This window comes from Pleurodeles waltl, chromosome 12, assembly GCF_031143425.1.
Source record: "Pleurodeles waltl isolate 20211129_DDA chromosome 12, aPleWal1.hap1.20221129, whole genome shotgun sequence".
NCBI lineage: Eukaryota > Metazoa > Chordata > Amphibia > Caudata > Salamandridae > Pleurodeles > Pleurodeles waltl.
This window is the reverse complement of record NC_090451.1, coordinates 88,607,894-88,634,194: the sequence shown is the minus strand read 5'-3', so window position 1 is coordinate 88,634,194 and position 26,301 is coordinate 88,607,894. Positions and strand designations below refer to the sequence as shown.

Here is a 26,301-nt window from a genome sequence, read left to right as displayed (position 1 = left end):
AGCCACGTGCTGTATAAATCTCCATTTACTGAATATTTCATCCCTGGTCTACAACTGGCCTCTTATGTACCATCGACAACATAGTAAACGTGTAGTGCAGCAGGGTCCATGTTGAAATGTGAATGTCGCAAGCACCAGTGTGTCTGCGGTATCACCGTAGCCTAGTGCTTGATTTGGATAAACAAATAAATAAATAATTTGGAGTAGCCCAATGTTTTTTGAAGAGGCCTCTGCCAGCCCTCATTTCTGAATACTGAACCTGCCTTGGCTTGAATCCACCTCATGCCTCTTTCTTCCATTGGCCTAAAGTCCTGCATCTCTATCACAGTTGTTAGACCTGTCAGCTCTTGGCGTGGTTTCCCCTGTCTTTTTGGCTTCTGGCCACCGATTTTGATCCTGTGCTGAACTTTGTTTTTGCTGGCTTTATGGCTCTGGGCACTTTACCACTGCTGACCAGTGCTAAAGTGCTCTCTGTCCAAATTGGATTGGTAATTGGTTCATCCATAATTGACATATTTGATTTACTAGCAAGTCCCTGGTAAAGTGCACTAGAGGTGCCCAGGGCCTGTAAATCAAATGCTACTAGTGGGCCTGCAGCACTGATTGTGCCACTCACAAGAGTAGCCCTGTAAACATGTCTCAGGCCTGCCATTGCAGTGTCTGTGTGGGCAGTTGACACTTTCACCTGTATAGGGCTGTGCCTGTCCTTACACAAAGCACTCTTTATCCCCCTGGAGTGTGTCTGGGGCCATGGCAGGAAAGCCAGGGTCTTGTGCACTACAAAGGCTTTTCTTTGAAGTTCACCTACTTCAAAGGCAGAATTAGTATAAGTATTGGGCCTCTGAGAACACAACTTCAGAATACTTCTGGACTGAGGACATTCTGCCAAAAAGAAGAGCTGGATGCTGTAGGAGGAACTGACACTATGAGGGTCATTCTGACCCTGGCGGCCGGTGGCCGCCAGGGCCACCGACCACGGGAGCACCGCCGACAGGCTGGCGGTGCTCCAATGAGCATTCTGACCGCGGCGGTTCAGCCGCGGTCAGAAGCGGAAAGTCAGCGGTCTCCCGCTGACTTTCCGCTGCTCTTTGGAATCCTCCATGGCTGCGGAGCGCGCTCCGCAGCCATGAGGATTCTGACCCCCCCTACCGCCATCCAGTTCATGGCGGGAAAGCCGCCATGAACAGGATGGCGGTAGGGGGGGTCGCGGGGCCCCTGGGGGCCCCTGCCGTGCCCATGCCAATGGCATGGGCACGGCAGGGGCCCCCGTAAGAGGGCCCCGAAAAGTATTTCAGTGTCTGCCTTGCAGACACTGAAATACGCGACGGGTGCCACTGCACCCGTCGCACCTTCCCACTCCACCGGCTCGATTACGAGCCGGCATCCTCGTGGGAAGGTCGTTTTCCCCTGGGCTGGCGGGCGGTTTTACTGGAACCGCCCGCCAGCCCAGGGGAAAACTCGTAATACCCGCCGCGGTCTTTTGACCGCGGCGCGGTAATTTGGAGGGCGGGATCCTGGCGGGCGGCCTCCGCCGCCCGCCAGGGTCATAATGAGGCCCTATGTCTGTTGCTATGTTGTACTGGCCTGCTGCTTGCTGCTTCTGTCCTGGAAGCTAAATGACTGGACTTTGTTTGCTGCATCCTGCTTTCCAAGGTTCTACAAGGGCTTGAACTGAGCTTGCCTCCTGTCAGGGACATCAAAGACTTCATCTGCCAGTGCCTGGACTCTTCGGCTGAAAGTTCTGACTTGCCAAGTAGTGCTAAATCCAATCCCTTGGCACTTGGATGTGGAAAACGGTGTCTTGAGGAAGAAAATCCAAGCATCGGATTGGCACAGCTGAAAATTGATGCATTGCCTGGCTTGCAGCGGAACAATCGATGCATCACCTGCCTTGCAGCTGAGGAATAGACGCAGCACCTGCCTTGCAGTGGAAGGATCGATGCAGTGCTTTAGGATCGACGCAGAGCCTGTTCCACCGCGGTTCTATCATCACAGTGTGCTTGGATTTTCCCACGCATCATCCCTGGGCACCATTTTTGCATTGACCCCGCACTGTAACAAGGAACCGAGGCTGCGTGACTGGAAACCGATGCATCCCCTCTCCTGCGGGGAGAGAACTGACACATCATCTCCCCTGCCAGTAAGGAACCAACGCATCACCTCCCCTGCCAGTAAGGAGCTGACGCATCACCTCCCCTGCGCAGTAAGGAATCGACGCATCACCCCCCCTGTGCAGTAAGGAACCAACGCATCCGTTTGTTTTCCAGTGTTTCACCTCCTCCACGGCCCGCATCATCTTTGTTTTTGATGCATCCTAGGTACTGTGTGTTAAAACGAGACACGCATTGATTCCTCTGGATGAATACTCTTTACAACTCTTTAAAAACGTGATATCTTTGCTTGTGTATGTTGGATTTTTGTCGTTTTCATCTTGTTTTATTCAGATAAACATTGGCTATTTTTCAAAACTGGTGCGGAATCCTTTTGTGATGTTTTCACTTTGTTACTGTGTGTGTGTGTGTGTGTGTGTTTATAAATACCTTACACATTGCCCCTGAGATAAGCTTGACTGCTTGTGCCAAGCTACCAAGGGGGTGAGCAGAGTTATCTTAGCTGTGTGGCTCACTTACCCTGACTAGAGTGAGGGTCCCTAACTGGGCAGGGTGCAAATCACTGCCACCTAGAGACCCCATTCCTAACAACAGTCTTGTAGGTTATTTTTTGCCCCTGCTTTCACCATTTGTCACTATTTTCCTATATCCTTCCCTACATATTTCTACCTTTCCAGCCTTTTTAACTCTAGCTGTAGGGTAAAGTCTGATGATGAAAACTAAGTTCTGGTCTCCTAAATTACCCCCTGCAACCACTGGCACAAATTAAGCAGTACCTCCACCACAGAGTGTGAAGGATGGTCTACTTTATTTCCCCTTGTGACAAAAATTGGAGATGCCTGATTGGAATTAATTGAGTGCTTCAGTGTAGTACATTGGAGTCTCTTACAGAAACCCCACCTCTCAAATGAGGAAATCAATATGTGTTATTCTGGGTGTAATATATGATTTACTAAAAGAAATGCCATCATGGGAGATCATCTTCCTTGGGTCACATATGGTTCTAGGAGATGCATTCATTTAACCAGATCGTCTTCATTTTGCACTTATTCCAGCAAAATACAAATTGACGTTTTCATTTAAATCTTGGGTTCGTGTATATTAAGAGCCAGGCTACGCTGGTCACCATTTACTTTCCTACAACCACAAAGGTGTTTGGATTTTTAAGGGCTCCAAGCGAAATAACATTTTGCCTGCTGAGGTGCTCACCACACACATTTAAAAAAAGGCCATGGGGTGCGCCTCTGTTTCCAATACAATGCCACGATCGAGTGGCGACCAATCTCAACTTAAAAACAGGCATACCTACCGATGACTGTGTACCGCATTCAAACAAAATTAGCCCCCCCACACACTAAAAGCCCCTTCTTTTCCTGGTATTAGCCAGAGCTCTTAGCCAATTTCTTGATTCGCAAAATCAAGGGGCTTGCAATCGCAAAAGGGTTTTTGCAATGTAGCAAAGCTCATTTATGAATCAGAAAAGACTTCCCTCTTTGTAAGAGGCTTTTGTGGCCCTCTCCAAATTGCCACTAGCAAGGGGCCTATGCGCGGTTAGCAAAGGGAACTATCAGCTGTTTGTGACCTCAAATGTGCTCGCAAACAATTGCATAGGTACTGTTCCTCAGTTTGGTAAAGGGAAGATGTCCTTGTTTTGGCAGCCTTGGGTGCTGTGGGCAGGAGGCAGTCCAGGTACCCTGATGTGCTCCTAAATGGAAAACATTTTCAAACACCACCTGTAACTTTAATAGACCGGCTATTGTTTTTTTTAGGTTTCCTATTTCGGAAAGCAAATTCCGAGGCAAAGTCGGCTGTCCCATACAAGTTCCCAATACCTTCATTTGCAGTCACTCACAGGGGTTGCAAATGTGACATGCCTCATTAATGTTCAGTAGGCAGATTTTTTATTTAGGTGTTTCCAAGGCCTTTCTCTCTTTTTTTCCCAAAGTTTGCAACCATTCTACATCTGCGTACTTCTGGGTCTTGCATTGAGATTCTTTTTTTTTAGCTTTAAAAGCATAAATGTATGCAGGAGCAAAAAATACACGTCAGCCATCTGAACACAAAAGAAATACCCAACACAACACCATACCGCTTGGTGAGAACCCAGGACTGCCTCTGGGTAATATTATTGAGTGATTCATACTCTGCTATACTAAGAGAAAGGTTGCACTTACAACCTTTAAAAAAATATCATGCTTCACCTCTAGCTTTGAATATGTATGGCAGCGGCGGCCACCGCAAATCTCAAGGGGAGGGGCAGGGATGGGGGGACAGTAAATAACAAAAAATGAATAATAAAAAAAACGTACCTGTCCGACGCGCTTTGCGCCTTGCGCTCCTATTCTGATGGTGTCCCAGCAGTCCCTGGGACACCATCACAGCCTCTCCCCCACACAATCCTGGTGCTGCTCTCATGCTATACCTAGCATGAGAGCAGCACCCGGAGTGGTCTGAGTGGCTGGGCTGCCGCTCAGACACTGTGTTGGAGTCTGTGCGGTTTCTCCAACCCTGCTGTGCAACACAGCCGGGTTGGAGAAACTAAGCGCGCATGTCAGTTTGGCAGGCCTAAGACGGCCGGTCAAACTGACATGCGCATTTAGTGCACTCACTTTACTCCTCCTTCCCCCTCCCCTCTCATGGCCCAGCCCGCCCCTCCCTTCACATATTGGCTCAGATGAGCCAGCAGCTGAAAAATAAAATATTGTTTTATTTTTCAGCTTCTGGCTTTTAGCCAGTAGGGCGACGACCCTTTGCCATTGTGAAGGAGCCACTCCTGGTGCATGGCCAGGAGAATTTATGTAGGAAAACTATCTGTTCTGATGCCACGTTGGTAGAGGGTGGGTCCCTGATCACAAAGTAGATATGGAAATAAAGGATCAGTGAATTAGGCCATTGTGTGTGATTAGTAGGGCACGTGTCGATGTCCTTTGGGAAGGATTTGCCACTAGCTCTATGAGTATATTTAGTTTATTTTATTTATCCAGCAGAAAATATGCATTACAATACGAAATGCAATACAGAGAAACATAACTCAGGTTAAAAAGGTGACATACTTTTTGAGTGGAAGAAAATAGTTTTGTTTTACTTTATATGCACTATAGGTATGGATTGAAAGGTAAAGTATGTGTTACACAAAAGTATGATACTATGAGTGTTAGCCAACCTAAAATATAGAATGGATAAAGTATTTTCTGCGCTACTCTATGAGGATATGCTGTGACCATACAGAGGGACAAGAGTGAACACTGGGTTAATCTATTGTGTCACTGAACTCCAAGTTGCCTTGCAATAACCTTTGATTGAATTGCAGGGTGTATTTTATTACTTATAATACATGGTTGCACCATTATCACCTTGACAAACCACTTAAATCCTTGGTATACTACTCCTTCATATAAAACAAATTGTATGGTTGGAGACTAAAATAGAATCTTTAGTCCAAAATTAAAAACACTAAAAAGCATTTAATAATTTGCTGCAAAAACTTATAAATATCAGCTTAATGGAAGTCATACTAAACAAATTGTAGGGAGGAAAAATTATTGAAACATCAAGAGAGCTTCTATCTTTACCGTAACAACGTATAACTTGCAAAATCAACATGTTGTCATAATTATCTCTTTTATGCTGATCACTGTTCAATTGAAAAGAAAACAATCAGAAGAACGAGAAGGCAAATCTTGTTTTAGTTGTTTAAACTGCAGCTGTAATGATGCTCTGTGACCAGACTTTCGCCTTCACAGATGGCTTTGGCAAAAGGCATTATAACCGCACAACTCAACTGAAATAACTTATGAAAGTGGGATATCTACATCATTTGGTTATTAGACTTGACTAGAGTTGTCAGAGCTGGAGTGAAGTAACAGGTGTAGAGGCAGGGCTATGCACAGGGATGTCAGGCACTAATGCATTACATATGTAAGTGCTTATGTTGCAGAGGTGGTAATGTAAAGGTAGGGCACTGCAACTTCAACAGTAACTTTATCTCTGATTATAACTTTTACATTAATTTTCTCAAATATACCTGGGCCTCTCTAACACAAACTTAAAATCTAATTAATTCATGAGGGTAATGGTTCATATTGAGTTTGGTGCCTGTTCTGGTTTATCTCCATTTCTTAGAACTGTGCAGGACTAAGTCCTAGTATATCCTTTTGATGAATAAGGAATGTAAATATGCAGATGCACACTGTCACGCGACCTGGGGATGTTTGCCATACACCACAGCAACACTTCCCACACATCAACCCACATGAAGACACTACAGAACCTACCAAAAGGAACTCATAATATTCACCAAACACAGCACAGATGAGCAAGCAGGGGTACACCCTGACTCCCTAATACAACCTAGTGCCTCCAGTTAATAGAAATACATATGTACTGGGCAGGTAGTATGAATGTCAAGTAACCAAGTGTGTACTCAACTTTGCTAGACTTCCAACCAGACCTAATAAACTTATTAGCACATCTAAATATTAACAACAAAACATCAACTCTTTTCAACCTGGATGCTAGAAATCACAACTCACACTAGACTCTGATATGGACAGGGCCAAACTTGGAAGCAAAAGAGCCCTGGCAGAAATGTGAAAATGGGCCCATCGGAGAATGCCAGATGGAATAAGTGGGCAGGGCAGCCTGGGTATGAAAAGGATCAGACCATCCCTTATACAAGGACATTGTTTGCCACTGCCAGTGACACAACCTGTGCATCATATAAATAAATTGACTTGACCTAAAACACTTGGCTCCTCTTTACGACTTCGACGGTCCTTTTGTAGGACCGCCGAGGCCGCTGCAGACAAAAGACCGCCAGTCCTGGAGGTCTTTTGCCCACCATATTAGGTGTGTTCCGCTGGCCCAGCAGAACACTCACCACAACACTGACGCCAGCTCATAACTGAGCCAGCAGCAATGTTGTGGTGCGTCGGGTACGATAGCACCCGTCGTGAATTTCACTGCCCGTAATTCAGGCAGTGAAATGCGCGATGCGGCTGTGCATGGGGGCCCCTGCACTGCCCATGCAAAGTGAATGAGCAGTGCAGGGGTCCCCATTCCGCCACCCTTTCCATGGCGGTGTTTACCACCATGGAAAGGCTGGCGGATGGGGACTCGTAATCAAAGTGAATGAGCAGTGCAGGGGTCCCCATTCCGCCAGCCTTTCCATGGCGGTGTTTACCACCATGGAAAGGCTGGCGGATGGGGACTCGTAATCACCAGGTCACCTGGCTGCAGCCTGGCAGTGTCGGCGGTATGACAGTGGCGGCTCCGCCATGATCATAATGGGGCAGTCGGACCACCTTGTCTGCGGCGGTCTGACCGCCATCGCGAGTGTGGCGGTCTTGAGACCATCAAACTCATAATGAGGGGCTTGGTCTGGGACTTAGATTTTTGACAGAAGGCTACTCAGTACTTGACACCCACCCAGGAGAAGGCCGGGTTCTTTGCGGGGCTGCTGGAATTCAAACTGGTCTATGCATGTCCACCTCCAGTCAGTGAGGCTGACTACAGTACTCATTGACAGCACCTTTACCCCACTTGGATAGAGGCAGCAGGAAATCATCAGAAGTGATGAAAGAAAATGACACTAGCACGTTCTCCAACTATCTCCCTGTGTTTGCACCTGCACTTAGGCGATGGTTTCCCTGCATTCTGAAGGTCGTGTGATGCTACTGTCAAAAATGAGCTTTAAATAGACCTCACACAACTGAAGGTTTGTCTGCCAGTTGCTGAGCCGTACAAGTGTCGGGTGGATGGTGAAGCTAGCGTGTGAACCACTTCTCGAGAGCAGGAGATTATCAGAGTTATTTTAATGAGTGTGATGTTTGCAGAGAAATCTGCTACATAATTAGACTGGATTGAGGAATGGTGCACAATGCCAGACTGTCTGTGTCCCATGTTAGAAGCTTACATAGATCTCTCGTTGTAGGACATCAGGCCACAAGACCGGTCAAACGCCATTCATAGAGTGATATGTTCCCTGGTAAAGCTTATTGCCTTGCATTTCCATAAGAAGAAGATGTGTTCCCTATGGTGTATCTGAGGGCCCATATTATGATGCTGTGAATTAGAGGGCTCTGTGTTCTCTAAGGGAAGTGATGCTAGTGACTCAAGGTGGGAGAGTGAGAAAACCAGCACTTTGTACAGCAATGAGGGCACTGCCCTGTCTTTACCTCTGACATCAATTGCAAGAACAGAAGACAAACGTCTGTACACAGCTTCTTAAGGTCATTTTGTTAGATATGTCATGAGTACCTGTTACTGTAAGTATGAGATTAGATAAAAATCTTTTGTAAACACCTTGTAGAGGTCACTTTATTTAACTTGGCATGTGTACCTGTGACAACAACTATGAGATTAGATATCAATCTTTGGTACACACCTTCTAGAAGTCACTTTGTTTGACATCTCAGTTGTACTTCTGACAACAACTGCAAAATTACATAACAATCTTTGGTACACACTTTATAGAGGTCACTTTGTTTGACATGTCAAGTGTACCTCAATCAATCAATCAATCAATCCGTTTTGTAAAGTGTGGATACTCACCCTGGGGGGGGAGGGAAGGAGCCTCATCCGAAGAGCCACGTCTTGAGGTTCTTCCTGATGATGGTGAGCGATGGACTTTGCCTGAGGTGCAGGGGGAGGTTGTTCCAGCTCTCTGCTGCGATGTAGGTGAAGGATCATCCTCTGGCTATGGTTTTACGAATGCAAGGGATGGTGGCCAGGAGCATCTGGGTGGGTCGGAGGGATCTGGCGGGCGTGTGGAAGGAGATGCGGTGGTTCAGGTAGGCTGGTCCTGCGTTGTGTATGGCCTTGTACGTGTGGGTGAGTAGCTTGAAGCTGATTCGTTTCTCAACTGGGAGCCACTGGAGGGTCCTCAGGATGCTGGGAGATGTGTTCTCGGCATGGGAGGTCCAGGATGAGTCTGGCGGCGGCGTTCCGGATGAGTTGTAGATTTTTTATGTTTCTAGTCGAGGTGCCGGCATAGAGGGCATTGCCGTAGTCGAGCTTGCTTGTGACTAGGACGTGGGTGACTGTCCTGCGACAGTCTGCTGGGATCCATCTGAAGATCTTTCGAAGTTTGCGGAGTGTGTGCCAGCAGGAGGAGGCGACTGAGTTTATCTGGCAGGTCATGGATAGGGAGGAGTCGAGGTATGATGCCTAGATTGCAGGCATGCTCAGTTGGTGCAGGGGGGCGCTGAGGGATGTGGTCCACCAGGAGTCGTCCCAAGCTGAGGTGGCATTTCCGAAGATGATGAGCTCAGTCATGTCCGACTTGAGCTTGAGGCAGCTTTCTCTCATCCAGGTGGCAACAGCTTCCATTCCTGAGTAGAAGTTCCTTTTGGCCGTGTCCGGGTCTTTGGTGAGAGAAATGATGAGTTGTGTGTCATCGGCACGATGTTCATACGGTGCTTCTGACGATGACTGCGAGAGAGGCCATGTATATGTTGAACAGTGTGGGACTCAGTGAGGATCCTTGGGGGACTCCGCATTTGACTCCTGTGGGTCTGAATGTGTAGGGCGGGAGTCTGACCTTCTGCGTCCTCCCAGAGAGGAAGGAGTGGATTCATTCCAGGGCTCTTCCGCGGATTCCTGTGTCGTGGAGTCTGGTGCATACAGTGCTGTGGGAGACCGTGTCGAAGGCTGCTGAGAGGTCATGGAGTATGAGAACTGCGGTGTAATTGGATTTCATCAGTGGCTGCCAGGAGGGCTGCCTCCTTGCTCTAGTTGCTGTGAAAGCCGCAATGGGAGCTGTCCAGGGAGTTGTTGGCCTCAATGAAATTCCGTAGTTGTGCGCTGATTGCTTTCTCCAGTACTTTGGTGGGGTAGGGTAGCAGCGAGATGGGATAGAAATCCTTTAGTTCTGATGGGTCGGCTGAAGGTTTCTTCAGGAGAGGGCGTATTTTGGCGTGTTTCCAGCCCTCGGGGAAGGTGCCAGTGTTAATTGAGCAGTTCATTCTCTTCCAGAGCTCAGGGGTGATGGGTGCGCTTGCTCTGATGTATATATGGTGTGGGTGGGGGTCCATGGGGGCTCCTGTTCATGATGCTGACTGTTTCTGCCGTGGTGAGCGTGGACCAGCTTTGGATGGTCTGGGTGGGTCCTGGGGTGGTGGGTTGGGTACAAGTACCGGTGCCAGGATTTTCTGGGAGGAAGCTGTCATAGATGTCCTGGATCTTGCAGTGGAAACAGGTGGTGAGTTTGTCGCACAGGTCCTGTGACGGGGGATGCTGGTGGCTTCGGAGGGGAGATCTGTGAACTAGCTGATGACTGAGAAGAGTTCCTTAGAGTTGTTTGTGGAGGAGTTGGTACGCTCCCGGAGTGCATCCTTCCTTGCGTTCTTGATTTTTCAGCGATGGGCAGCGGCTGTGGCTCTGAAGGAGGCAAGGTTTTCACTAGTTTGGCTGTTCCTCCTTTTTTTCTCTAAATGTCTGCAGGTACGCTTTGATTCTTTGAGTTCGGTGGTGAGCCAGTTTGCTTTCTTAGGTACGCGTATGGCTGATGTCAGATGTAGGGGGGCTATAGTGTTCGCACATTCGGTGATCCATGTGTTGCAGTTGTGTGCTGCTGTGTTGGCGTCATCAGGTGGGGGAAGGGATTTGGCGAGAGATGAGGTGAATTGCTTGTTGGTGACTTTATTTGATTTCATGTAGGGGGTCCTGGGGGTGCGGGTGCGGCTGCTGGGTACTGTGATTGTGAAGTGTATGCAGGAGTAGTCGATCCAGTCTGGGGTGGAGATGGTCTTGATGGTAATCTGGTTGCTTGAGGTGAAGATGAGGTCCAGAGTGTGTGCTATGTGTGAGGGTGCGGATACCAGCTGTCTGAGGGTCCTAGGGTGGCGAGGTTGTAGAGTAGAGCGGTGGTGTTGGCATCGGCGCAGTCCTCGAGGTGGAAATTCAGGTCAATAAGGAGGAGATAGTCATCTGACACTAGGGCCTGGGGATAGCAATGTCTACAACGTCATCTATGAAAGCTGGGCAGGGGCCGGGTGGCCTGTATACCAGGATGCCGCGGATGGAGGAGTTGTGGTTGGAGTGGGCCAGGAAGTGAAGGTGTTCCATGGGGGTGCATTGTTCTTCTGGGACGGCCTCGACACGTAGTGAGGACTTGTTTACGATGGCGAGTCCTCCGCCCTGGCGGGAAGGCCAGTCCCTCCTTAGGATGCTCCATCCACCAGGACTGGCAATGGCGGTGTCTGGTCCCGGGTGGGGTTGGTCCAGGACTTGGTAAGGAAGATGATGTCTGGTTGGGCAGTGTCAATCAAATCCCAGAGTTTAGCAGCGTGTGGAGGGAGCGGATGTTCAAGTGCAGGCAGTTGATGGGGTTGTGGAGGTTGTTGGTATCTCTGCGTGTGGAGAGTACCTTCAGCTTGTTGAGGCTGGCGCAGAAGTTGCAGTTCCTGCAGGTGAAAAGTTGGTGTTGAGGCGGATAGATAGAAATCTTTTGTAAATACCTTCTAGAGGTCATTAAGTTTGACATTTCATGCTTACATGTGGCGGCAACTATGAGACTAGATACCAATCGTTTGTACACACCTTCTTGAGGTCACTTTGTTAGACATGTTTTAGGTAACTGTGCCCACAGCTACAACAAAAATACAAATCTTTTATACACACCTTCTGATGTCACTTTTGTAGACATGTCAAGCGTACCTGTGACCCAACAAGAACAGATGACAATTGTTTGTATGTATTCACTATATCATACTTGTCATGTGTAACTGTGACAGCAGCCATCAGAATAGATAACAATCTTTTGGACACATCTTTTGTAGGTCACATTTTTAGATATGTCATGTGCCAAGAAAAGGCAATTCAATGAGTAATGAGCATGGTAACATGTACAGTGTGGAGATTAAATGTCGGTGCCAGGAGACCTTAGAAAAGGTAGTGTAAGGCTAGAAATATGGTGATGATGAGGATTATACTTATGATTATTATTAATAATACTACTAATAATATTGATCTTGTTATTGTTATCAGTAGCGGTGGTAGTAGATCAGCAATAGTAGTAGCAGTAGTATCTCCACTAATGAACAGGACTGATCAGCACAGACCGATTGCTTGAGGAACTAGCGCTCTCGGGATTCTGCTGAGTCACGGATACGACTTGCTGGGAGCAGCTGGCCTGTTGCCCTCAGAGCACCCTACCTCCGGGACCCTGGGACCGTGCATGGTGCAGGCAGCAGGGAAGACGACAAGGGGCTACGGAAGAGAGGTGCTTATGAGGTGATGTGCACACAACTCTCTTCATTCTCAGTATGAGGATGTTGGAAGTACTCTGAACATGTAAAAGTGATGGATGTGACTGACTCAGTCAGCACCAGGGCCTATATCGTTGGGCCTATTCTTCTAGTCCATTAGAATATGTATGTAGGTCTCCGTGACCTTAGGGGCAGGGACCAGCGTATGCAACCAGTCTTAGTGCCGCTCTAAGCGAGACAGTCCAGCTCAAGAACACAAGCAAGGCTGCAGATCGGCTTTATTGGGCCTCATCAGAGAGGTGCAGCTAGAGTTCCAGTGGTGCCGGAGCCCGGGACCCACATTCAGGCAAGCCCATCCAACGTAATGCAACTCAAAAACGTGAATGATTTGTTTTTTACAAAGTTACTCTTGCCAATTTTGTGTCTCAAGAACAATGTAAGATTCAAGGATGATGGTGCTAGGCAAAGGGAAGATAGTTCACTCCAAATAGCATCAAGGTCATGTGTGCACCCTTGAGAGCAGCGAGGGAGAACTCATTATGGTACCATGCATAAGGGACAGCTCACATTAAGGAGTTCCCCTACTACTGGATGGCCAAAGTCTTCAGAAGGGGGAGGTATGTGATTCACCACAGGGCGTGTGCTTGTAGAAGTAACATCACCAGGAACCAGATGAACTATCGTAAAGGCTTTGTGCTGGGCTATTCAATTACATACACGCAGGACTGGCCTCTTCAAACACTGTTCATACAATAATATACACGTACAACCTTCTACAAAATATACAGGTCTGAGGTTGGAATGTCTTACTCCAGCAGAACAACAAGGTGACCACAGGCTTAAACAGAATGTCAGCTCAAACAATCAAACATTGTTAGACACCAATAATAAAGAAAAAAGCAACATGCTAACTCAAATTATGAGGCATCTTTAGACACCAATAACTAGCAGAATAACCAATGGAACTCTAGAGGCTGAAACAACATGCAAGCTCAAACCAATACGCATTATTAGACATCAATAATCAGCTGAAAAACAAGAGGGCTCTAGAGGTTGAAACAATGTGCCACCTCAAACCAGCAGGCATTACTAGACAAACAGCAGAAAACCAAGGAGTGCTAGAAACTCAAACAACATGCCAACTCCGACTATCAGTTATTATTAGATATGAATAATCAGATGAAAAACCAATGGGTCTCTTGAGGCTGAAACAACGTGCTAACTAGGGCCACCAAGTATCCTTAAATATTAATAACCAGCAGACAAAACCAAGGTGGCTCTTCAGGCTGTGACAACATGCATACTCAAACCACCAGGCGTTATTATGACATTGAGTCGGTACAAATGTGCAACAGGATTCAACTAAAGTTGTCTCTGTAGTTCTTAAGTTCTAATATTTCTACAAACTGGATCAACTGGATCCACATCGGTGCCATATGAAACTGGTCCATCTCCCTCCCTTTCGGATGGTCAGGCAAGAAAACCTCAACCTGATTTGCCTCCAAAGAAGCCAGCTCATCTCTTTTTGGTTCACGCTTACTGTTCACTGTCTTTCATTCTGCAACTTGAACTGGTTCTAGGGACTGCTACCCCGGTAAATTCTCCACTGTGACTCATATAAAATGTTTGCCTCTCTAATATACTGATATGTGTCCTTGTACAAGTCAATGGGCCATGCAGTGTAACAGGATACCAACTGAAATCAGGGTAAATTATTTTGGAGGACCTTCCAATTACCCAAATGATCCTGGTTTTAGGAGATTTCCAAACCAACCAAATCTTTCGGAATTTCTGCATATTTGCGGGCCGGTCTGACAATTATATTGTTGATAATGTGGAAAGCTGTGTGTATAAACAGAAATGGATTATTAATTTTCGAAAATCCTGTATGTATAGACATAGACGTAAATATGTTCCATTCATAATGATAGTCCATTGTTAATCAACTCAGGATAGGAGAGATGTAGTGTAGGTGGAATGCCTGTAGAAAGTTGTACATGCAACCCTGACCATTCAAGCTACTACAAATAGGAACAAGCCAAAAGTAACTGGCCTGGTCAAGGTCCATGTGTAACAAAGTTGTCAACAGGATTTGCTAGCACGGGGAGTAACTGCTACCGAAACCTTCTCATAAATTTTCCATAATTTGCTTTTGTGGCAGGAGCAGTGATATCCAGCAGTCAGGAGGCTTACTGTACCACAAATATGCAGTATTTTACCACTGTACTCGCGGCTGCGCCCCAGTCTGTATTCTTGCATCAGCACCAAGAACAGCCTTGGTATTTGTGATGATGCCACTCTATAGGTGTAACATCTAATATGGAATTGAGATTGAGACTAGAAACAAAGATGGTGAATAGGCAGAGAGCAAACAGGGAGTGGAACATACCCAAGAAGATTTTAAATCCATTGGTCAACACGTGAGGTGGTGCACGGCCAATACTTGATGAGAAAAAAGCACAACACCTAAGTGAGACATGCTCCAGACTCAGTAGGCGGCAGTGCACATCTGAACAATAATAACTTTGAGTGCAAGAAAAGGAGACGATTGTATTGAAGTTTGGGTTTTCGCTCATCCAAGGAAAAGATGAGAACCACATGTATGGGACAGACCCTTATGAAAAAGGGCTTCCAGACACACGGCCGGCATGCTAAGACCATCTGGATTTGAACTCTTCTGGCTCACTGGGATGCCACAGAGAGCATGTTTATATATCTTCTTTTCCTTTTACATTTTTTTGGTCCACTGAGACAAGAAGAAAGAGTCCCCCTTTGGTCCGCCCAGTTTCATCGACGCTTGTTATGTTTCTCGATCCATGCAGCTCGGTCCTCAGCTGATCAGAGTATCCAAGCATTGCAGTCCAGAAAGAAACTGTGGCCATGATATTCAAAGCCCTCAGCTGCAAAGCTGTGAACTAGGAGCTTAATTTGTACTTCTCTGGATGAGCTGTCACCCCACATTGCCAAATGAAGGTTTATTACAATTTGCAGAATCCTGCCCCATTACTGTTAATGACACAAGACTCTGTTCGTTGATCCTACTGCAAGGCTGATATTGCGAGCATTGAGGTCTGGAGGGAAAGCCGACCTTCATCTCCATATTTCAAAACACAGATGACAAGTCTTTTAGGAGTCCAGCCCTCATCCTTCAAAGGAATAATGGCTTCAAGGGACGGAGCTGCAATCAGACAACAAAACATTGGCATGATCTGAAGGCGAATGGGTTGAACATGCAGCTGTTTTCCAGACCACTTTCCCAAATGCCCGGAGCCCACATTCACAGAGTGGAAGTTGTCTATCGCAGACAGTTTGCAGACTCTAAACTGAAATTACTGCATTTTGAACTTTGGATCCAATCAATGGTTTGCGAACGTGACAGCGGTCGCAAACCACTATTGCATTCCATTCTGAATTGTTACAAAAGTGAGAATGACCCCATCGCACTCTAATTTTGGCCCAAACGCATACACTGCGACTCGCAAAGACATTTCTGAATCACAAGTTGCCTTTTTTAATGCAACCCTGAAATTTGGAGTCACCAAGGGCCCTTTTTGAATTGTTTTCATTTATTCATTATGGTAAAGATACCATGGCCGGATTATTGCCGTGGGACAGGGTAACTGACAGGCAGTTGACAGACCTAGAAGGGCAGAGCACCATAACCCTCACATCATAGTCCTTCCTTCCAATCTAAGTGGTTAGGTTTTTATGGCTAACACAGCAAAATAAATAGTTTCTAGGTACTTTTCCTCAAATCAGCCAAGACAGGACATCTGCTTCACTTCTTAACAAAAAGTGATGGGTCTTAGTGACGGTGTTTTGATCTGTGACAGCACTGGTGATTTTCTGAACAGTTTGATATGTGCCTCCCTATAAGTGACAGATGTGTCCTAACTTCAGGTTTGGCTCACATGCAGTCTCAGACTGACCCAGAGTGCCAGATACTAATCGCCTGTGGACGGATATTGCCACCCAATACTCCACTGAGAGACTGCCAATAGGACATAACTATAAGAACAACTATTTTTGGGTAGCTCCCACTGGTTTTGCCACAGCAGGGCATGCGTGGTACTCCTGGAATGGAGGAAGGTTGGGCTGTGCCTTTGTGTTGAAAGTCTGCTTAAGAATGGGATCGGAAACAAGGTGGGCACTGCCAAGGAGATCCAAGGGGACGGTCCAACTGAAATTGTGAAATTCTGTAATTATGATGTTAAATTCTCAAACTGTCTTATTAGTTGATTTAAGATGTTTGCTGAAGGATTTCATGTTCTGTTTTGATTATGGACTTGGTAAAGTAAAACTGTAATGTTTAAGTTGATATGTGCAATAAACAAGGCCCTCTTCCCAAACAATAATCCGTTGCCTGTCATTGACTTGTGGGTTTGGGGATTGGGGTCGGCCCGACATTGGGGTCTCTGGGTCCTACAAGCACCCTGTGAAACCTGCCTTGAGTAGGTCGGTTACTTTTTCAAAGTCCTCGCAGGCGGGAACAGCAGAAGGGATACTCAGTCAAAAGGGTGATGGATATCCCGTTGGCCAAAATCCAAATCCCATTGAAAACAATGGGGTTTCGATTTTGGCGGATGGGATGTCCGTCACCGTTGTCGCTGAGTAACTCCTCTGCCGAGATCTAAATCAGGCCCTCAAAGTCTATTAACAAGGTTGACATCTAAAAATCTATCCACCTGGATATGACAGGAGGTTGTTCTACACTTTTTTGAACTTCTGATTATAAATCTGTGGTCATATTTTCTGACAGTAAGCCAATGAATCAGCTCCACTGTTGCAACTTGTTAGTGACATTATAAAAGTCTAAGGATCTCTTCATTTAACTATTCAGAGAAATGCTCCTTAGTTGAGAATGCCCTTCCCTGTATCACTGGCGAGGAGACCGCTGAAGAAGATCCCCAGGGATTCCACACAATGTGATTCTCATCAGCGATCCATCCTCTCAGCGCAGTTCTACTGGGATCTGTTCGGAAGCTTGGTACGGGCCCCCCACCCACCAACCACACTTACACTTCCCACATCTGTTTTGGTGATCATCCACTGCTTCCTGCTCTGCAAAAAGGATTCACAGATGTTGCTCCTTGTGAACCTGTCCCTGACCCTCTCTACCGTCAGGAGGCACTAGCGCGGAGCAGGTGTGCACTGCGTGCATTGGTGTGGAGGCAGAAAAGGATGAGTTTAACTTGGTCCAGCTTCCCTTTAATAATTGTTTTTAACTCAGCATTTGTAGAATTGGAGCCTTTTCTATCACAAGCTTGTATCATAATGTTCAGTGTGATGGCAAAAGAAGAAAGAGATGAAAGGCAGGAGACCTGTGCTGTCATAAAGTTAAAAAAGTGGGATTTGATGTTTTTGAGCTGGAAACAGGGCGGGAAAAGGCTACGGTAGCAAGTATTGGCCAACTCTTCTACCTGCATCTCAGCTGGGTGTTGCAGTATTATCTGGAGTGCAGAATAGTTTTTTTGTTATTTTACGAACATTTTTGGGATCACAGGTGTTGTGAGAATAATTCATCCAAGCCATCAGTTTGATGCTCCTCTTTAAGGTTACTCATGCATTGGGCATCCTCATTCCCGGCACCCTTACCTAACACTACAATATAAATTACCATTTAAAGTATTCGGAGTATTCAGGACAGTCGGCCACAGTGCAGCTGATGCAATTGAAATTGACGCTTTGTCCATCCACAGCAGCCAGGGCCGTCTGCCATCCCGCCTCTTGATTCGGTCACCGCTGCATCGGGAATCATCCATCTCGCCACATGGACTTGATGCTCTTCTAATGGGTCTTCAGTGCATGAAGAGTTGGTCAGTTCTACGGGTTGCTATTAACTCTGCCGTGAATACCACCCAGACGTAGCCCATCCACTTTATTTTCAGCGATTGGGACCTTCTAGTTGGAAGTAACTTGAGGAGTGAAAAATCAATGTGTTTCTCACACCAAATCATACTCTCTGGAGGTGAGAAGCTATCATCTCGCCTCACCAGTATCACAAAGGGCCATTTGTTAATCCATGTTATAGTTAACAAAAATCTAATTCATTAAAATGCTCTTTACAATTCACTATGATATAGACACCAAGATATTCTTACTATTTGGCACAAATACGTTTATTATTCCACAACATCTGTGACTCTATAAGTGAGGCTGATGGTCCTACAATATTCTTTGTATTTGTTTTTTCCTTGATAAAATGGCCACAATGAACATGAAAGTGTCTGTAGCCGGACCTTCATGAAGGCCAACCATTACTTCATTATAAAACACTGCAGCTCATCTTTTGCTCAAAGCTCCCAGAAGAGACTTACTAACATCACATCTGAGCTGCTGTCCTTGGCCTCAGTGGATACAATCATGTCGTTAATATCTTGGTGCATTTCCCTTTGGACCTCACAGCCTACTGGTTCCTGAATGCCAAGTATTTTCCAACCAGGCCACTGACATCAGTCTCTACTTTCCAGTGTGTTACTCCTTACATTAAACACATGGCAGATGCTTTCTTGTCTTGACATCTGGTCTTTATAATTCCTGTCCAATTCAATATATCTTTTCTAATAACCTAGAGCAATCAGGAGCCTGAAAACCCGGTTCTTCCCACAGTGGTTGTCATTACCCAATTACACCACAGCAGAGCTATCTTAAGGTGTCTCAGTAGGCAGATAGTTAATGCACTGCACGTCAGAATATTGACCACAAAAACACTGTGCTGCAGTATTACAGCCAAAATATCAACAACAACCACAAAATTGTGAAGGTGAACATATATGTAACTATGGATGTATTTGTGTGAAGTCCATATATCTTACCTTAAACTTGATATATATATATATATATATATATATATAAACACATATATGTGGAGTTACGTTTAGTAAACCTATAAATATCTTGGTGTTATTTTGGAAGTTAATGTTGTTACTCCAATATTATTTTAGAACACTGTTTACGTGTTGATATTCTTTTAACAAACTATTCTTACTGTCATTGACTCATAGCACATAACAAATGTTAACCTGCGCGGTCATCCCCCTAGGAAGGAAGGAGGAGTACGTGAAACATATCTCCCCTGAGACTGTGAAAGAAATGGCCATGACCCATTGGGCTAGTGCAACCTTTTCTGGGGCTGAGCAAAATCAACAGCTGGGCCCATTGACTGTAGGAACCTGTGATCTATGTTGTACAGCAGGGACACTGGAAATATGTGATTCTGCAGCCGCTGCGTTTTCCGCATAATTATGGATTCGCCGCATTTGCCATATGATCCATCATCTGCTGCATACAATGTAAATCTTAGCAAAAATACAAGTTTTGTTGCTAGCTGAAACAGATTAAAAGTTACTAAAACTGCAGCAATGCGATGCTGCGCAGTGGATGGCCCTGTGCAAAAGCTGAATGGTCATCTTTCAGTTGATTATTACTATTGTTGGGTGTTAAACTGATACTAATGCGATGAAACAGTTGTCCAGGCAGTGTTAACATGTGAAAACATGACAGCATTATGAAGTAATACTGCAACAAAATGTGAAGCATTACGTTGCATAATTTGTCTTTTCTTGCTGCGTAATTTAGTCTACCCTACCGCATAATTTGATCCTCATCTGCTGCATAATTCCAGTGGCCCTGCTTTACAGCTGCAAATCCACCTTAGCCAACCAGTCAGTCAGCATCCCCTTTATTTACAAGCATCATAGCAGGACAGGACATTCCATGCACACAGTTTTGGCAGGTGGACTATTTTCAAACTGTCAGGCCACAGTGGATTCAATACCTTTTAAAGTTGTACTCCTTGCTCACACTGTGGAAGGAATGGATAGCCTTTTCTGGCAACCTAAGATTTGTTGGAAACCATTAGCAGCATGTTGTTTATTTGAACAGCAAGATTCTTTAAGGGGAGAGTACTCAGTTCCCAGAAAATGGGAGAATAAAATTATAAGTATGGTTGCCATTTACTGGCCATAGAATTGTTATGCCTCTGCACTCAGGCATGACCCTGAGCTGTGTGTGCAATAAAAGAAGAAAATATATGTGCATGGTAATGATCTTTGATGGAGCTAAGCAAGCTGAAGAAAGCTGTTGGAACAGTGCATTACTATCCTGGATCATTTGTTAAATGCTCCACAAATCATGACTGGGAGGCCGTGAAGTAGCAGGACCAGACTGGGAGGCGGGATGCAGCCGGCATTTTTAGGTTTGGCTTGACAGCCCAGCAGTCTGCAAGACCTATTGTTTACAATATACAAAGAGTTGGATTTGGGACAAAGAGTGGTTTTGGGACAGCAACCTTTCTGCCGTTGGCATGTTTGTGTCATCATCCTTCAGTCTTTGCTGCAAGACAGCATCTTTTATCAAGCCCGAAGAGTATACATCTTTCACCTCATGCTACTGTTTTTTTGGAATATCATTCCTCCCCCTGTGCAGTGATTTCATTGCAATCCAAGCTAGACATTTTTACTCCTGAAAAGCAAAGCCAATCGTCCCATTAAATTTTATATCTCAAACACAAATTGTATACAAACAGCATTCCTGTTTAAGGATGGTTTCCACTGTACTTGAAACCTCATGCCATTATATCGTTAAACAAAAGTTCAAAAAGAAGTACAAAGGGAAAGTGAGATCTGAGTCAGAGATCTTCTGCCATTGATTTGTATGTGTTTTTCTTGGCTTGCCATTGCTTGGTTGGGAAATCCATCAAGGCCACATCATTTTGTGGATGACTACATTGTACCATTTGTGCTCCCATTAGGCTTTGAAGAAGAGGCATGAATTAGTCCTTCCATAAGACTGCAGATGCAGCATGGTGTGTATCTTGTCATCTTTGCAGCCCATGTGTTTTCCTTTAATTACTGACACAATGACACTTTAATTGCTGATTTATGTTCTGTTGTGACAGACATGCACGCTGATAGCCCGTCATAAAGATAGAGGCATAATCTGTAACCATCCGGGTGCAAGTTAATTTGTTTTACTTTCCTTTCTTGATAATATCATGCTGATTTACAGCTTTTTTATAGTCCACAAAGTAAAGACTTTTTTGCACATGGGCTTTCCTATTGATGCTACAAAAATACTGACCCTTCTCGAATAGTATCAAATGTGCAATAATTTCTTCCAGTTTTCACCACTTCCATTGTAAACTTCATCTGATGGCTACTTTTCATAACGCCTGTCTTTGAGTGTCAAGCTTAACTCTGTTGATGCAGTCTGTTCAGCAAGCGGGCCCTACTCCCAGCAAGAGTATTGTTTATCCAAGAAGTTGCCTCATGATTAGACTTTCTATCTAGAAGAGCCCATTGGAACACATACAGTCATCCACTACTGCCAAACAGTTCAGCTAACAAAAAGTCAGACCTATGTAATGATGTTCACTGTTTTACACGTTGGTATGCCTTGTAGCAAAATATATTGATAGGGGGCCAAAATGCTGTTCCCCCATGACTTACATTAGAGGAGCAATCTTTCGGAGTGCTTACCTACCAAGGTTCAGCAAACCCAGAATCGCCCCGCTCTTGCCACGGGGCCACTGCTGAAGTACAGATTTTGCACACTAGTGACTTTGCCAAAGTAAATAGGCCTGACTTATCACTGTAAAACGAAGGCTTTGGGTTTTGAATAATTCTCAGCCGAGTAAAGGGGAAGTAGAGAGGAGGTGAAATAAGCACCTTTTAGGTGGAATAGGACACAGGTTTGCAATGAACATCCGAGTGGGAAGGATCACCTTAGAGTTTCCAAACAACTACTCACTAAGCATGAGAGTTTTGTGTATATTTATTGTATATACCTCAACAAAATGTGGATACCATGAAAATAGGCCATGGAACTGGGCCTCATAGAGCTGATTTGGATGCCAGTGGAGTCTCCTGGGCATGCACCCACCAATTACAACTTGTGAAGGAGGTATTGGCTCTGATGGCAGACAGATTAAGTCTTCAGGTCTAAACTTAAACTGTACATCTAAAGTTAGATTTTAGATCTATATTTTGACTTTAGGTCTAACCAGACTTCAAGTCTAAGTTTACCTTTGTGAATCAGGCCCTGTGTCTGCAGTCTGATAGTGACCTGGCTGCAGGTGTAATGAGACTCACCAGACATAGTGAGTACCCCCGCTTGACTGCAAGATGATAACTGGGGGTTGGGGTCACGTTGGAAAAATACATTTTCCTGCTGGTTATGATGATGGTGCAGGCTAGCAAGAGGAGCCAATGGAGTTTCATCCGGATGGAGGTGATGTGATCATACGTCTTCAGGTCCTGCATGAGAGGTGCAGTGGTGTACAATGCCCTTATGGGGTGCCAATGTGGAATCGGGGAGGCCATGGAGCATGGCTTTACCACCATCCAGATGTGAGAGTACGAGAGCTTGAACAGCAGTTCTGAAGTAACTTTCTGGAAGAAAATGTTTTACTTTCTTTAGACGAAAGACAGGCCATCTTCAGTTTTTGGCAATGTGTTCCTTGAGTGTGAGGCTGGTGTGCTGGATGAATCCAAGTGACTTGGCATTCAGTGACAATTTGGATTTAAAGTCTCCAAGCTTCATGTCATGGAGCCAACTTTGCATCATTTCACCACTGACCTAGCATGTTTAGAGAGATCTCCACCTGCCTGACATCTCATCCTGATCTCAAATTTGGCAGACAGGTATTCTGTCTCAAACATGACAGACATCCTTCCACCCTATTACTAGTGCCGTAGAATATAATGCACTTGTAATAAGACCCTCTGTGCCTTCAGAGGAGCTGCTGTGTGTTTCATGCTCTTCTCAGCAAATATTCATGTTTTACAAAACCAATCTCCCAAAGCGATTGCTTATTTTTGTAAAACAGTAATGACCATGGCACCATGGGAGTCTTCCCATAGCAAGTTGGAGTCATTGTTATATTTTTCTGTCAGGGATTGCCAGACTTTCTCTGGTGCTCTTGAAGTAAATAATTGCCTCTCCCATTAAACTCTGGAGTTTTCTGTGTAAGGTTTCCGCTGGCTGAGCTAAGAGAGTCACCACCTTTGGAAATATGGCTGTCCTGCTGACTCTAAAAGGAACTGGTGGACCTTGAGGTTGGTGGTCTGGGTACCCACCAGTAGGCCTAGACAAATCTGAATTTATGCTGGCATAGTTCGAAAATTGATGGACTGCCAGAAGACAACAACTCAACCATGAATGCCCCCATGCCAACTAGTGGCAGCCTTAAGTGTGCGGCTGTTTTTTTTTAAGTGCTTAATTATTTTATCAGGTCCAGCCCTGCAAGAATCTGGTCATCCTGGGCCTACATCCAACCACTGTAAATTCAACAGAGATCTGGTATATTTAATAGACTCCTACTAATAACTCTATAAACTCCTCTCCTCTCCCTGGAAATAGGAATTTAAAATTACATCCTTTATATTTGCTAAATTATATTGTTTTATGTATGTTATGATACCCCAAATGTAAGAGATGTTTTTCCCAGTAATTTTCAAAAGAAATATTATTTACCTAATTGAACTGGAGTTAGCGGGGGCTCTGAAGCAACACCTCCATAGATGAAAGGTTTTAGATTTTAATAGCCAGTTAATGTTTCATGGAATAAATTGTCTTCAACAAAAAGCAACTTAGAATGACATTTTTTAACTTCTTCACTGCTAAGCAAAGGTGTGTGGGCTTCTTCTGTTCAACCTGCCATCTGTTGTAATATATATTTCGTCTCTGGCTTTGGCTATAATGTCCCTCTTTCTAAGCTTTAGTAGTTTAAGCTTATAGTGCCAACAAATCCTGACTAGATCTTTACATAGCCAGATAGTCAATGTTCTCTGCCCATGGCTCTTAAATATTGCCAACACAATTATATGATAGCTTAGCCTTTATTTACACTGAAAACGGTGCTCTAGCAGCACTCTAGTAATTGACATTTTTACTGGTGAATAAATGATTCACATACCAGTTGTACATTAATAAAATATATTATCTTAGTGGCAATCCAAATTTGTAAAATATATGAAAGCCTCATTTAGATGAGCATAGCTTAAATGACCCTTTTCTTGAAAGGTATCCCTTCTTTATAATAGCAAAGTAAATATGTGTTGACCCAGAACTCAATTCCATTTAAAATAAAAATGTTCCAATATATTACAAATATCAATTAGTTTTTAACTGTTTTGAATACTTAAAAATAGAGATACTATAATGTTCATCCAGTCTACAATATGGTCGTGTTCGCATCATGAAGAATGCTCCCGGCTTGATGCTTAAGATTAAATCCTATCAGTCTCACTGGTATTCATCACTGAGCAATGATCACAATGTGAAGCCCGCATTATGGCTTTAACATCCCAGCGCTCAGAGCAGGAGGTACTATCAGTATGAAAATCCCATTTAATGTTATTACTGTTATTGTTTTATTGTTGTTGTTTTTGTTTTCTTACTATTCATGTTGTTCTTATATTGTTACTCTGTTTATATTTTTTATTGTTGTTATAACCATTGCTGCTTTTTTATGTTTTTAGTATTGGTGTTGTCATGAATATGGTTAATATTAGTAGTATTATCATTGTTGTTATTCTTGGTATCAGTAGTACCAATAACAAGGGTGTAGGTAACCACCGCCTGTACCAGCTTGAGGAGGAGATTCAATTGATTTATGACCCTTCTTTACTTTTAAAGAAAGATAAAATATTTGAATACAAAGAAAAAATAAAGATAGAGGCAAATGAAGTGAGACAGCACAAGGTAAAGAAAGTCAATTGCAAAGAATGAAAGAAGGAAGAAAAGAGAAGCGGGAAGGAAAGTGGGTACAAACAGACACAGGAAATAAAGAAAAAGATGTGAAAGAAGAAAAAGGAAAGAAAAAGACAGAAAAGAAAGAATGAAGGGCTGGAAAAAGAAATGGTAGGAACAACTAAATAAATTTAAAACATGAAGGGAGAGAAAGACATTTGAGATAAAAGGATGGGGGACTGAAAGAAAGAAGAGAAAAAAATGAATTAGTGGAACAAACAAAAAGAAAGGATGCACAGAAGGTGTGAACGAACAACATGGGCATGATGAGAATAAAGGGGAATGAAGAAGGATGGAAAGCGAGAATAAGGTCATGTAAAATGAGGGAAGGAAAAAGATGGAAAGAAAGAATGAAATACGTTTAAAACCAAAGGAAACATGACTGAAAGAAGGAAGGAAAGAAAGAAAGAAGCATAAAAGGAAAGAAGGAAGATGGAAAGGATAAATAACAGACTCATGCCAGTACTGGCTGATGTGTAGTATTAGGTCAAAATTGTTCAAAATCTTTCTGTCCTATTCCAAATTATGCATCACTGCCTGCAAACTTTCCCCAGGGGTACAATCCCCATGGCACTTCCTACGAAGAGTTGGAATCACTCACTTTACTTGTGCATATATTGCTATATATGGGTCAAAGTGGGTGGTTTTTAGGGTCGAGCCTGCGTATCACAAGCGAGATGCTGTAGTAGTTAGAAAAGGGCTCGGAGCCCCGCCCATGTCACGTCAGTGTCTTTCATTGGTTCGTGGGCTTGCCTTTTAAAATCTGCTTGCTTTCATTAGTGGAAATCATGCATACGTCATGCCTTTTCCGGTGGTTAGCCCTCCTCGAGCGCTGCGACCAAGTACTGAAAACATACGAGGCTCGCTGATTTCCATCCGGTTTGTCGACTACATTTTCTCTTTTTTTGCAGCGCGATCTCGCTTGTTTAGCAGCGCAATCGCGCTCGTTTTTTCCACTTAATGAGCCAAGAAAGTCCGGTTGGGAATTTACAACTGCTAATAGCTCTAACTCTGAGAAATGCGAGACCCGCTGCATTGGAAATGCTTGTTTACTTTTCTAGATACTCCCTTGACCAATACCCTTAACTTAGAAATACCCTAAGTCGGTTTTTACATAGAGTTCATGCTTAAATGCACCACGAGGAAAAATAAATAAGTATTTGGAGGCCTCTCCGTTTTACAGTGATATTACTGGTTCTCCTAAGCCTTGACCGTAGACAGATGTCTTG

General features: G+C 44.4%; 1 protein-coding gene across 2 annotated transcripts in view; it reads left to right on the top strand.

The window, feature by feature from the left end:
* The window catches only part of NRTN (neurturin), a 134,293-nt gene that overhangs the window by 86,617 nt on the left and 21,375 nt on the right, over window positions 1-26,301 (top strand). The window lies entirely within an intron of this gene.